This window comes from Lepus europaeus, chromosome 17 (assembly GCF_033115175.1).
Source record: "Lepus europaeus isolate LE1 chromosome 17, mLepTim1.pri, whole genome shotgun sequence".
NCBI classification, from domain to species: Eukaryota; Metazoa; Chordata; class Mammalia; order Lagomorpha; family Leporidae; genus Lepus; species Lepus europaeus.
In genome coordinates this window covers 56,496,768-56,512,253 of record NC_084843.1, presented here as the reverse complement: position 1 = coordinate 56,512,253, position 15,486 = coordinate 56,496,768, and the positions used below count along the sequence as shown (strand labels likewise).

Here is a 15,486-nt window from a genome sequence, read left to right as displayed (position 1 = left end):
AGCTGGCCTGATAACCAAGGTGACTCACTCTTGAGTCACTACTGATTCTTTAATAGAGCTGAGAGAAATAGTTTCCATTGTAGAACACTAAGATTGGATAAGATTGGATCTTAGTTTCACAAGGATTTGGAATGAGGTAAGCTGGAACATTCTTCCATGCTGACACCAAATTCAAGCCTATAATCTTGGTTTGATTCCCACTGTGTTGTTTAAAGTGGTTTAGAAGACTGGTGTTTTGAATTTTTTTTTCCTACTATGACCTGGTTAGAGTTCCTTTAGGCCACAACAGAGGAATATCTATTTGATTACCACCTAAAATTGTTATTTGCTGAGTAAAAGAAATAGATACTTGTCAAAACTTTGTCATTTCAGGTGCTGTTTGGATGTTTCCTGCTTCACACTATTTTCTCCAGTAATTTTTAATTATTTCTTTACTTTTTTATGATTGAGAGGAATATTTAGAATGTCTTTTTTTTTTTTACCTCCAAATACATCTGATTATATTCATTTTTCTGACTTGGTTAATTCTTACATTTTCTTGCACCTTTCATTTTCATTAAGAGGCTATGCAGTTTGGTTTTAAGGATACAGGTTCCAGAGTCACTACTGGTGTGCACACAATTGTCATGCCAGTCCCTGACTGTAACTCTCACCATGTTACTCAGCTTCTTAGGCCTCAGTTTTTACAGCTGTAAAGTAAGGATAATATAAAGGACTGCTCTCTGATGGAAGGATTATATGGACATCTATAAAGCTTTTAACTTGGGTTTGGTTCATAGTTAGTGTGAATAAACCTTAGAGAAGAGTAGGTCTTAATTTATATGTATGTATATGTGTGTGCATATACATATATATCCTTTCATTTGTTTTGTTTATTTGAAAGGTAGAAAGATGTAGAGGGAAAGAGAAGACAGGTTTCCCATCCACTGGTTCACTCCCCAAATGCCTTCAATTGCCAGGGGTGGGCCAGAGTGAAGTGGGGAGTTGGAAACTCAGTTCAGGTCTCTTAAATAGGTGGCGAGGTCCCAACTACTTGAACGGTCACCTGCTGGTTCCCAGTGTGTGCATCAGCAGGAAGCTAGACTCAGGATAAGAGCAGGAACCAGTCAGTCTGATAAAGGATGTGGATGTCACAAACAATCTTTACCAGTGTGCTGAACATCCACCTCTCAGTTTTATTTCTTAAAACTATAAGCTTGTAGTATAGATAAACAATAGTATATTATGTGTGAGGATATACCCAGAATATAGTCTATATACATGCGAAATATGAAATGTTTATCATTATGTACTAAGGCCAGTGCTATTGTTTGTTATTTGAATTCAAAACAAGTGAAATCACTGAAGTGATCCAACAGATAAATAATACTTTTATTAGTGTCCTCATATCTTGGTATTTTCAGACATTAGTACATTGCTTCAAGCATACATTTTTTTTTTTTTTTTGACAGGCAGAGTGGACAGTGAGAGAGAGAGACAGAGAGAAAGGTCTTCCTTTTGCCGCTGGTTCACCCTCCAATGGCCGCCGCGGTAGCGCGCTGCGGCCGGCGCACCGCGCTGTTCCGATGGCAGGAGCCAGGTGCTTCTCCTGGTCTCCCATGGGGTGCAGGACCCAAGCACTTGGGCCATCCTCCACTGCACTCCCTAGCCACAGCAGAGAGCTGGCCTGGAAGAGGGGCAACCGGGACAGGATCGGTGCCCCAACCGGGACTAGAACCCGGTGTGCCGGCGCCGCAAGGCGGAGGATTAGCCTGTTGAGCCACGGCGCCGGCTCAAGCATACATTTTGATGAGTTTCTTGGATATCTTTATCTCTTGTACTTTTAATTTTTTTGGCTAATCTTGGTGCAATGATATTACTCTATATTTATCTCCTACATATTATCTCTGAGTATTACAGATTTTAGGGCTTAATATCAGCGTGAATCTGTCATTTCTAGATTTCATTTTGTCATAAGATTTGCATCTTAGATTTTTTTTTTTTTTGCTATTTCTGGGTGTTTTCTCACCTTCAGTACAATATTATCTTTTGAGTATGGTAAACTTGTGATACTGATGAGGACTATGAGTCTTGAGCAAGAGCCTCCCCATTCCACCAACATTAAATGCTACTTAAAATTCTTAGAATTGGTGCCACAGGTATTACATATTTCACTTCTGATATCATTGGCAGGTATTTTCGTTAGGTGATAGATAGAAGGGATGCAAACACACAAACACAGCAAGACTGAATTCAACTACTGGCTGAATTTTCCAAGAATACCAAATCTCATCAGAATTGAGATTACCAAAAAAATAAAAAATTTAAAAAATTAAAAAAAATAAAAAAATTGAGATTACCAATTCTGTGTTATTTTTAAGCCAACCTAATTTTGATACTGAGGAAAAAAAAAACTTCATAGATATGGAAGCCAAATTCGTGTAAAATCACTCCTTCTCCACCCCAACCCCAGCACTTACTTCTGGGAGATTTTACATTAAGAATTTACATGCATCTGTTTAAGGGAATGTTAACATATATTGAGTTCTGGTTCTATAAAAAACTATCATTATGATGTTATTCTGGCATGGATAAAAAGCAGTTTATGTATGAGTATATCTCTGAGAGAAAATAATCCTATGTGCAGATTTATATAATTTGAAATTTCCATTTCTTTGGAAAGCAGTCAAAGCAGTCACCTGAAATCTAACAATTTGCTATGTTACATTTTGTTATATTAATAATAAGAAGTGATTTATAAAGACACAAATATTGTTTGGAATCAACTATTGACCTGGACCAGCATAGTAGTGGTTATGTGATTGGAACCAAAGATGAATGATACGTTAGCAGAGTTTATGCACTACAGATCTCTTGAGTGGCTTTAATTTATTGCTTGCAGTATTCATTCATAAATCCTTGAAAGCTGCTTTAAGAGGTAGTCTCAGGCCAATGTCTTTTCATTTACAGGGAATGCAAATTTTTTTTTAAAGTTTAATGTATTTTAATTTATACCCACATTAAAATTCATAGAGAAGTGCACTGGGCATTTTTAAAGTCTGTGATCAACTGAAGTATTGAATCCATTCCTTTGAAATACTTTCCCAATGTTTGATGAACTATCTATATTTTATGTAGTATACATACACATGTACCTGGCATATTCTGTGTATGCTTATGTATATACAAGTTTTCCTCAAGGTGAATTTATTTGGAGGATGTATTTATATTGCATATAATTGCTTTTCCTGGCATTCATTTTTACAGACCTCCATACAATTTTTCCCAAGTGTCTATCTGACTAATAAAGATAACTTTTGCTTTGTAATATCAAAATTCCATGCAGATATTTTTAAAAATAATAATTTTTTTCTAAGAGGAATGATTTTTTAATGTAAATAAAAACATTTTTCTCTTGATTATCTTATGATTGAGCAATAATTTCTAACAGTTGCATGTAGATATCTTGGAAGGTTGCACATAAGAAGCTCTGAGAGTTTTTTTACTTGAATTGACCTAAGCAGAGAGAAAGCTGGTCAACAGAGAACATTTTAGATATTTAAGAGAGTGCTTATTCCATCTAGAATTAGTAATATTTTTTCCTCATCATTATGCCCACAGGCATGTGCCTAAAATATCACTTGATGATAAAATCATAGCAGGAAGTACCCTAACCATTGAGAAAATTGGTTAGCTTTGGAGGCATTCTCATACTTATTACATCATTATGTACCAAGAGCTTTTTACAATGTGTTATTTAAGTATATGTTGTCAGCCTGAAGGTTTAAACAATGGATAGTCTGTAATGAGACATTATATTCTCAGTTTTGCATCTTCTCACTTGAGAACATGCCTATCAGGAAGGCTGGAAAGTAATGAAGTAGATAACAATTCTTCATTATAAAATAAAAAAAATCAATTCTTGAAATTCCAATGATATTTTAAAAATGTTAGAAAACTTACCAAATTTTACTTTTTATGTTAAGAATTGAAATAAAATTCATATAACTTTCTTCTGAAAAAGATTTATATTTTTATAAAATTGGTTGCCTTATTGTAACTGACATTTCAAATAGGTTACATACCTGTTAATTATCTTTGTTATACTTTATGTAAGCAAGATGTTCAGATAAACTTCTTAGTGACCTGACAAAGATATTTCATTTTATTTGGACTACGGGTACTTGGAAATTGAGAAAACATTTTTATTATACTCCCCTTCTTTTTTCTTCACCTTATTCTTGGAGGATTAAAATATCCCCATTAGTTTTGAATCACACAAGAGGACTCCAGGATTTGCATTGCCTTCATCTCTTAAGAATTGGAAACTTCTATTTCATTCTATAAATTTGTCATGAATTTTTAAATAGGAATCTAGTTTCTAAGATAAGATGGGCCAATAACAATAGTAAAGATTCCCATGTTTACCTTATGTCTTTCTATCTCAGACTGTGACATCACTTTCTTTCATTGCAACACATCCTGAAATGACTATTACTATGTATATAATAAAACTAATTTCTAGGCTGTGTTCATTCCTATGTCTACCACAGAGAGTATTTAAGAAATAATAATGTGTTCTACAGATTCTGCTACTGATGTGAACATCACATATACATGGTCATTTCATTTAACTTCTCATTTCCGCTGGGTGGTGGAAATTTCTGTTTCACATTTAGAAATGTGAGAGAGCTGAAGGTCAGTTTCTGGTAAAGAGAAGTGTAAGACTCCATTTTACCCAAGGAAATACATGTTTTCTCAACAGCAGAACCAGGCTTGGCTCATTCCAAAGAATTCCAGCCTCATTGTATTTCACATCTGTGGTGTCAGGGAGACAAGAGTCAAATGTGCATATAGTTGCATTTCCCTTTTGGAGTAGAAGGATGATGTGTCCAGCTTTACATAGCAATCTATTCAATGTGCTTCTTTGGAAAGGAAAGAAAATCCCTTGAAATATCTCTGGCATTTTTTCAATGACATTGAGACATCAGAACATTTTGCGATAATAAAGTAGTCAATTCCTTTAGGTGCCATAGACCTTTCAACAGTTGTATATTTTGTAGTTAGTAAATAGCCAATTGTATTTCTTTCCCTCAGTTCAAAATGAAATCACCTTAATGTACAAATCTCATACTGAAACAATCTGAGGATATTAAGAATAAATGAATTCTGAAAGAAATTTTAAATAATTTGAAAAGTCACAGGAAGAAATATCAGTTTTCAAGGTGATGTTTCCAATTTGCTAAACTATTTAATTCATGATATTATTTTTCTATTGCTCTTAGCAACCATTGTACTTTATCTATCATTGATCCGTTAGAATGCACCAGTGTAGTTTAGAGTGTTTAGAGGCTCAACTCACCTGTTTTTGTATGTCTTACAACCTAAGAATAGTTTAAAATATTTTAAATGGTTGGAAAAAATCAAGCGTCATGTGAAAGTTATATGAAGTTCAAATATCAGCATCCATAAATGGTTTATCAGAATTAATCCTACACTCATGTCTCTTATGATCTATGTATAGAGCTAACACAGATGAACCCCAAGTCAACTTATATTCTCACACATATAATCACCTATATACAAGCACATTCACATGTATAACTCTGACTCTAATCTCCTTTTTTTAGATAGATGGTTTGTAAAGCTTTAAGGCTTCCATAAATTTCTCTGGACCTAGTACTATTGAGACTTACCCTTTCATCCTCTGCAGCTTCTTTGCTGTCTTCTTTGCCCTATTATTGTTTACAAATTTTTCAAATGTTTTAAAGCAAGGGTAGAGATATGTAGGTTTGTAGGATTTCTCTCTATCCTTTTCCTTGTGATTATGGGAATAAATCACAAGTATTGGAAATACCCATTTAGTCCCTTGTATTTTCTCTCCTTTCCTTGAAGTTTTGCTATATTCTCCTTTGTCTTCTCAATACCTTTCAATAATAACAGTTACGTTCTTGTTTAGCTAGTCTTACTGTTACTATGATTTAGAAAATTATTGGCTCCTCACTGGGGACTGAGGTGACATTCAGTATCATTAATATGACAAAAAGCATTGAGAATTTTTAATTTTTGATTTATTTCAACTGCTCCAAGAACACTTGGACAATGGAAATCTGACCTCAATATTATTTAATTAATATCACATCTTTAAATTGCTTTGTTTATGTTAATAGCCACTGACTTTAATAAATAATTGAGACCATTATTTTAAAAGTCTACTTAAATCTTCTTTGGGTGAAAAGTGATCATGACCTGGTGAAATCCTTAAAATGGAGTCAAAACAAGTTATTTTTTTATGGATTAATTGATTTCTTTGCATTTCCAATTTTTGGAAAGAGCTTTGTGTGATAGGTTTCTAGGCCAGAAAATTTCTTTCAAAGGACTTAGGCCTTCCATAGAACGTCCAGATACACTTTTGCTTCAACTCAGTATGTTTCTGAAAAATTTCCATACTACTTATTCTGCTCATTATAGGTACAACCCTAATCTTCATTAGAGATCCATCCTAAATATCTGATACTTATACTAAACTCTCTTTTAAAAAAAAAAAAAAAAACATTTGTTTGAAAGACCGAGTGACATATAAAGATGGATAGATGGAGAGAGGAAGAGAGAGAGATACCCACTTGTTGATTCACTCCCAAAGTATCTGCAACAATCAACGCTGGACCTGGCCAAGCCCAGAAGCCAGGAACTCCATCATGTCTTAATGGTGATGATTGACAGATTCATTGATTGGTGTGTATTTGGTGTGTGTATGTGTGCATGTGTGTGCATGTGTGTGTGTAATATGTATACTCTAATCTATGACCTGTTATGTGTCAGAAACTTTTCTGGATATCAGAAATAAACAAAAATAGACATTTGGCTTCTGAAATTCTAGAGATTTATATTTTGGAAAATAGTGATGGGCAGTAAAAAGGTAAATAGATAAAAAAGCTTCTGCTATGGTGAAGAAAATAAAACACTGGGTGACAGGAAGTAACAGGTGAATTGGTTGCTGTATATGGCTTCAGAGATGACCTCTATGAGGAGGTGGCATTATTTGTTCTGTGGCCTAATGAGAAGGAGCTGATCATGGGATTATTGGTACATGTGACATACTGTACTAAAATGAGGATGCAAGAGGGGGGTCTAGAGTTTAGAACAAATCTTGTTCTAGATCCTCTTGTATCCTCAATGTATCTGCTGTTCATAATTCAGTTGATAACATTACTTAGTAATGTGTTTATATGTTAGTAAACAAAATAAAGAACTCAGAAATTGTGAATTGTGTTTATATTATGTGGGGATAAGTAAAAATCAAAAGGAGCTAGAAGTGCTTCTTAAAGTGCTGTTGTCAGATTAGAATGGGTTTGCAAACACTGAAATCTTCTGGGAACAAATTGAGAGATAACAGAAAGGACTTCAGTAAATCAAGGTCTTTTAAAATTTTCTTGGTGGGGGCCGGGACTGTGGCGTAGTGAATAAAGCCACTGCCTGCAGTGCTGGCATCCTATATGGGTGCCAGTTCGTGTCCTGGCTGCTCCACTTTTTCTTCTTCTTTTTTTTTGTTTTTAGATTTTACTTATTAATTTACAAGTAGAGTTACAGACAGTGAGAGGGAGAGACAGAGAGAAAGGTCTTCCTTCCATTGGTTCACTCCCTAGATGGCCACAACGGCCGAAGCTGCGCCGATCCAAAGCCAGGAGCTAGGTGCATCTTCCTGGTCTCCCATGTGGGTTTAGGTGTCCAAATGCTTGAGCCATCTTCTGCAGAGAGCTGGATCAGAAGAGGGGCAGCCAGGATTAGAACTGGTGCCCATATGGGATGCTGGCGCTGCAGGTGGAGGGTTAACCTACTGCATCACGGTGCCGGCCCCAACTGCTCCACTTCTGATCCTGCTCTCTGCTGTGGCCTGGGAAAGCAGTACGAGATGGCCCAGGTGCTTGGGCCCCTGCACCCACTTGGGAGATCCAGAAGAAGCTCCTGGCTCCTGGTTTCGGACTGGCTCAACTCCAGCAGTTGCGGCCAATTGGGGAGTGAACCAGAGGATGGAAGGCCTCTCTGTCTCTCTCTCTCTATCTCTCTCTCTCTCTCTCTCCCCCTCCTCCTCTCTCTGTGTAACTCAGACTTCCAAATAAATACATAAATAAATCTTTAAAAAAAATTATTCTTGGTGAAGAACAACATACATGTATATCTTGACAGTTTCAACATTAAGATAGATTACCTTTTACCTTTTTTGTAGAGTCCTTTTTTTTTTTTTTTTTTTTTTTTTTGGACAGGCAGAGTTAGAGAAGAAGGTCTTCCTTCCTTTGTTCATGCCCCAAATGGCCATTACAGCCAGCACACTGCACCAATCCTAAGCCAGGAGCCAGGTGCTTCCTCCTGGTCTCCCATGCGAGTGCAGGGCCCAAGCACTTGGGCCATCCTCCACTGCACTCCCAGGCCACAGCAGAGAGCTGGACTGGAAGAGGACAGAATCCGGCACCCCGACCGGGACTAGAACCTGGGGTGCCGGCACCGCAGGTGGAGGATTAGCCATGTGAGCCGCAGCGCCGGCCTCTTTTTTTCTATAGTTAGGAAAATGCCCTTCTCCCTTTCTTACTTGCTGCATACTTGGTATATACAGGCTTCTTTTACCTATATCTTCATTACATTACATTAAACCACATTTACTGAGTGCTTATTAAGTACAGGTATGTCACATGTCTCAAACAGATCATTAAGTTCTTTGAGCTTAAACTCATATATTTTGATCCTAAAATATAAGATGTATTATTCTATCATCTTAATGCAATTTAATCAGATGGAACTAATTATGATGCATACAAAAACACTTAAAGTGCCTTATGCAAAGGGAATTTACTGGTTCATCCTCCATAAAGTCTGTCTTCATGCAAGTACTGTTGCAAAGACACAGATGGCATCATCATTATTTGTTTTATCTCAATCTCTCAGCTCTGCTTTATACTATGTTTTTTTTTTAAAAGATTTTAGTTATTTGAAAGAGTTACAGAGAGAAGTAGATACCGAGAGGTCTTCCATCCACTGTTTGATTCCCCAAATGGACACAATGGCTGGAGCTGCGCCTATCTGAACCCAGGAGCCAGGAGCTTCCTCCAGGTCTCCTACGCAGGTGCAGGAACCCTAGGACTTGGACCATCCTCTGCTACTTTCCCAGGCACATGGATCAGAAATGGAGCAGCCGGGGCTCGAAACAGTGCCCATATGGGATGCTGGTGATGCAGGCCAGGGCTTTAACCCACTGGACCACAGTGCTGGCCCCTATTCTATGGTTTAATGCACAGAATGCATCATCATGATTTTCTCTTGTTCCCAGAACATCCTTCCTCATTACCTCATCATTGATCCCAGGATAAGACACGTAATTCACACTACTTAAACCATGCATCATATTCCCACATCTGCAGTCATTGGTTCAGCAAGAGGCCTATAGTTCGATCACAGCACAGTGCAAAGAAGCAGACTTTTGTTGGGTTAGCAGAGAGAGATAAAGAAAGACAGGCTCATCTCTTTTTAAACTTGGATTTGAAAGTAAGGAGGATAGTCCCACAGTAACACAGAATTAGTATTTATGCTTTGAGGATTAATTCAACATAGCATAAAGCAGGACTGAGAGAAACCAAATACTGAGGATGTGATTTGAGTCCTTGGAGCTAGATCTGTATGGTGATAGACTTTATGGAAGATAATTTGATAAGTCATCTTAAGCCAATAAGATCAATTTAACTTTCCTAAGTAGGTTTTCTAGTTAGTTGTGATTTTTTTTTGTTTGTTTCCTGTTATAACATGAATTGTCCTTACTGGAACAAAATATTGAGAATTATACAATGCTTTCTACCATATACAGATCAAATTATTTTCAATTCAAAGTTTCATAAAACCATAAAAATTAGAGCTGGGGGGGATTTTGAACATCTTTCCATTTAGCCTACCTTCTCTACAGTGAATGAAGTAAATGAAGAATCAGTGTGGTTGAATAACTCTCAATAATCAGAAAGTACCTGAGGTGAGGAATTGAAACCAAGGGTCATGGTTTCTAGCTCTTTATTGCTTCCAGTACTCTAAACTTCAGTTTTGGTAAAAAGAGAACCTTCTACATATTGTATAAAAATTGTTCTTGATGGTGTAGGCATTATGGCAAAGCAGGTTAGGCCTTTGCCCACAGTGCCAGCATCCTACATATGTGCAATTTGAGACTAGGCTGTTTCACTTCCAATCCAGCTCCCTGCTGGTGCACCTGGGAAAGCAGTGGAGGATGGTCCAAGTCCTTGGGACCCTACACCCATGTGGGAGGCCCTGAGGAAGCTCCTGCTTCAGCTCGGCCCAGCCCCAGCCATTGTGGCCATTTGGGGGAATGAAACAGCAGATTGAAGATCTCTCTCCCTCTCTCCTCCTTTCTCTGTAACTCTGTCTTTCAAATAAATTTTAAAAAAATATTTTTAAAAAACTTGTTCTTGGTCAATTAAGGTTTTGTTTATAGTGGCAAAACTTAAATAATTATTTTTTAAACAAAGATTGTATTTGTTTATTTGAGAGGTAGAGTTATAGACAGAACGAGGGAGAGACAGAGAGAAAGGTCTTCCATCTGCTGGTTTATACATGAAATGGCTGCAACAGCCAAAGCTGAGCCAATCCAGAGCCAGGAGATAGGAGCTTCTTCCAGATCTCTTGTGTGGGTACAGGGGCCCAAACACTTGGGCCATCTTCTACTGCTTTACAAGATCATAAGCAGAGAGCTGGATCAGAAGTGGAGCAGCTAGAACATGAACTGGCACCTATATGGGAAGGCCAACTGTGCCACAGCTCCACCTCTTAAATAGTTCTTTGAAGAGTGCCTTCTTATAGCTCTGCTTTCAGTCTATTTCATTTTACCCATTTATTTTAGAAACCTTTACTTTTTATATGTAACAAATGTAGTAATTCAAGCCAAAAAACAGTTTACAAAATATGAACTATTAGCCATGATAAATCTATGGATTGTATCTAGATTATGGCTTTTTTTCACCAAGATTATGGAACAAACTTGTTAGAATTGTCACAACATGTTTACTCCAACATAATTACTATGTTTCTCACTGTTTCTTTTAATTATTTGTGGCAAATTGGATAAACTTCAGTTTTGAGAAGCAAGATAATACATTGTAATAATGTGTCCCAATCCTGACTTTGTACAATAACATCCTAAATTTTAGGGAATAAAAACTCAATTTTTGTTTTAGGATGGTTTGTCGTGTAGGTATTTTATGTTTATAATGAAGAGGAACCAGTTTAGCAGCTGGGGTCCAGGAGACCTGGTATTTAGGTAGGATTCATTATGTAGTTGTGGCTTTCCACTACCTCACTTTTATCAACATACATAGTGTAAGGGCTTCAACAGCACTAACATTCTATTTTCAGCATGAATAGCATAGATAGCCTCCAGAACTGTGTTTGTACGTTTTAAACTTTATCTTTGACCTCCAAAAAGTGTATATAAATAACATCCCTGAAGGAGGGAAAATTTCCAGAATCTATATCTACAGATTTCTTATCAGAGTATTTTAATATTCTAAAAGATTTTTGTGACTTCTTATGACAAGTTTAGGAAGATAGTTTTATTTTTTAGCCTTCACAATAAAAGTGACGAAAAATTAATGAACAGGAAGCCTACTGAAAAAGAAAGCACTAAGCCTATTATAAAAATGAATCATTTTTCTGCCAAGTGCTTTATAATTAAAGGAAAACTTGGGTGGAAAAGAAGCTTAAGCCGTAACAATAATATTAATAAAATACTGATTTTTTAACATTGTTTTTAAGCTGAGAATTATTAGGTCCTTATTTTCCCCGTAATACACTTTTTTGGGTAGTTTCCGTTTAGAACTGAGCTTTCCAACCTCAGTATTACTGAATTTTTCACCGTGAGATGTTTAGCAGCAGCCTTGGCCTCTACCTTTAGATGCCTGTAGCACCACTTTCCCCCGTGGTGGAAGCCAAGCAACCAAAATATCTCTGACAAATTTGCTGCTTTATTTCTTCCCTGATTTGAGAATCACTAGTTTAGAAATGGGTTAAGTGGGACAAAATCAAAGACTTGAACTTACCGCAGTTCAGTGTTAGTCATTGACATGACTGCTTTTTAGAAACCTAGTCTCACAACTCCAGCCCCCAAACTTTTACCAAATTTCTATTTGTGTGTATTTATTAGATTTATTAGATTCTAACTAAAATATATTCTAACTAAAATATATATGTGTGTATATATATATATATATATATATATATATATAATGAGCCTTTATTTCAAAATGCTCATGCATTTTCCTATCTGTCTAGCCTTTTCAATACAGCAAGTGCATTTATCTGGTTATCACTGGGTTTGAGATATTCTACATTCCCATGCCTACCCCATATTTCCTGTCTTTCTTCAAACCAGTCGAAAATACTAAATGATTGCTTTGGTTTAGTTTCTGCTGTCAATCAAGATTTTGCCAAGTCTGACACTTTAGCAGTTCCCACAAACTTGAATGAATTGTACTTGAAAGGGAAAATATGCTCTCATAGTATGATGCTTATTAAACCGTATTAAAGCTTTGATTGAGCAGTCCCTTGGTGATGACTTCTATAGCACATTACTGCATTAATGCAACCATTTTTGCATGTCAAACATTAAATATGGAAAAGATCTGCAGTGTCATTTGGTTCACTTTGTTACCACTGAAGCATTGCTCCTCAGTAATGCAAGCTAGCCTTCTGTTCCCAGTCCAATTTAAACTCTAACTATTGACTGTATATTTCTACTTCCTTTGGGAAAGTGTTACAAAGTTTAATTTACTGTTTCCTAACTGCTCTTAATAGTATCAGTAGTTAATGTTCCAGAATTTTGAATAGCAGAACTTTATACTAAACTACTTTTCACTCTTAGAGGTGAAAGTTATAATTTATTTAGCTACATTTTTGTACAGAGCAGCTTTGTTTCCTTAGACTATAGAATGAGTCTAAGTTTTGCTCTTTTTCTAAAAATTTATTTGACAGGTAGAGTTACTGACAGTGAGAGAGAGAGAGAGAGAGACAGAGAGAAAGGTGTTCCTTCCGTTGGTTCACTCCCCAAATGACCGCTATGGCCAGAGCTGCGCTGATCCAAAGGCAGGAGCCAGGTGCTTCTTCCTGGTCTCCCATGTGGGTACAGGGGCCCAAATACTTCGACCATCCTCCACTGCACTCCTGGGCCACAGCAGAGAGCTGGACTGGAAGAGGAGCAATCGGGACTAGAACCCGGTGCCCATATGGGATGCCGGCACCGCAGGTGGAGGACTAACCTAGTGAGCCACGGTGCTGGCCCCAAGTTTTGCTCTTTCTAGTTATCCACAATTTTTTCCTCTGCATAAATGGTCAGAATAGGTTTGAAAGGCTAATGCTTGATAGCTCCTTAGACTTCAAAACACACACTTACACCATCATACTTAATTTTTACAAGATCACTTTGGGCCAGTGTCAGAACTTTAACAGATGAATACCATATGGAAACTTATAGGAGTTCAATAACTTTGCTAAGTCCTTTAAATTTGCGTAGCCCCTTAAGAACTGGTGAATATTGGTCTATATTCAATACCTCATTTGTTCTACAACCCTATGAAGCAAGAAGGGCAGGTTTTATCATGAAATTCATTTTTTTTTTCTGAAGAGAAATTTGACATGCAGAAAAGTTAGTGACAGAGAAGATAAGTTTGGACTCTTGACTCAAGTCTTCCGGTTCAAATTTCCATTTTATTTTGCTTTTCCTTGTATTGCTTACATAATTATTTACCAGGTTAAAAAATGTTTTTGAAAGAAAGAGACCTCTCCTGTTTGCTGTTTCATTCACCAAATGCCTACAAGAGCAGGAACTGGACCAGACAGAAGCAAGAAGCTGTGAACTCAATACAGGTTTCTCAAGTGGGTGGCAGGGACCCAAGTATTTTAGCTATTACCTGCTGCCTCCTGGGGTGTGCATTGGCAGAAAGCTGTAATGAGGAAAAGAGCCAAGACCTGAACCCAGGCACTCTGTTATGGAATGTAGGTGCCCTTTAAAGTGCTAAATCAAATGCCTAACCTGTACCTCTTTATTATTGAAAGTATATCACCATGTAGATGCTAGAGAATGAGGATTTCACTGTGATTCATAATAATATTATTATTGATAATAAAAATTCTGTGATTTAACAAGAGCATCTCCTAATAACTGATGCAGTTGGATTTGTTGGTAAGCCAAATATATGGTATTAGATTAATTACTTCTTTCTAATTTCTGTCCTTTCTCCCTATTTCTTCTTCAATCTGTATTTTAATCTGTGTCAGCCAGAAGCTCAGCTTTGAGGAAGAGCTTCTCTATTTGTTTTTATAAATTCTTTTTTAAAATATGTATTTATTTATTTTGAATATCAGAGTTACAGACACAGGTCTTTTTTCTTAAAGACTTTCATTTATTAAAGAGGCAGAATTAGAGAGAGAGAAAGGATATCCATCTGCTGGTTGACTCCCCTGGATTGCTGTAGCTGGGCTGGTCAAAAGCCAGTAGTTTCTTCTGGGTCATCAGGGTGCAGGGGCCCAAGCACTTAGACTGCCTTCCACTGCTTTCCCAGGCCATAAGCAGAGAGCTGGATCAGAAGAGGAGCAACCAGAACACTAACAGGTTCCCATATGTGATGCTGGTGCTACAGGTAGAGGCTCAGCCTGCTACACCACAGCACCGGTCCCACTGGAGATCTTTTATCCATTGGTTCACTCCTCAGAGGGCCACAAAGGCCACCATTGGAGCCAGGAGCCAGTCACTTCATCCAGGTCTCCCACTTGGTTGGAAGGGATCCAAACACTTGGACCATCTTCTGCTACTTATATAGGCTATAAGCATGGAGCTAGATTGGAGGTGGAGCAACTGGGACACAAACTGGGGCCCATACAGGATATGGGATTCATAGGTGGCATCTTTACCTTCTATACCACAATATCACAATACCAGCCCCCTGTTTTCATATTCTGACATGTCAGCACTTCTATTTCTTTTTAAATTCTGGCATTTAATTCTTATATATGTGCTTTGTTTAGTCCCCAGCTAAAAAGGCAAAGCAATTTAGGAAAAGCTCAAAAAATATTAGTCTTAACATACTCTGGGACGTTTTGAACTATCCTGTAGAAAATGAGGCAAGACCTCTTAGATTTTATACGTTTCATGGTATCTAATCACAAATGAGTATATGGGTAGTTCTGGAGGAATCCGTTCTGAAGCTGAAGAATTGACATACTTTTTGAAATTTAGGGGAATCAGAACTCCTCCCAGACTAGTTAGAAACTGGGTCCACATAAGGGATGCAGATAATTGGTACTGAAGGACCCAGCATTACTCCTTTCTCCTACCAAAGTGGCTGAGCTTCTGTGGTGAAGATGGCCATTTTGACTGTGATCAAAACACATCCCTCTTAGCATCAAACACCCAGCAATAAATTTCCATCAAAATTCAAGATAACTGAGAAGCCTTCTTTGGGGGAG

General features: G+C 37.3%; 1 protein-coding gene across 1 annotated transcript in view; it reads left to right on the top strand.

Annotated features, from left to right (window-relative positions):
- The window catches only part of CTNNA3 (catenin alpha 3), a 1,620,267-nt gene that overhangs the window by 898,032 nt on the left and 706,749 nt on the right, over positions 1-15,486 (top strand). The gene's annotated exons all lie outside the window — the stretch shown is intronic.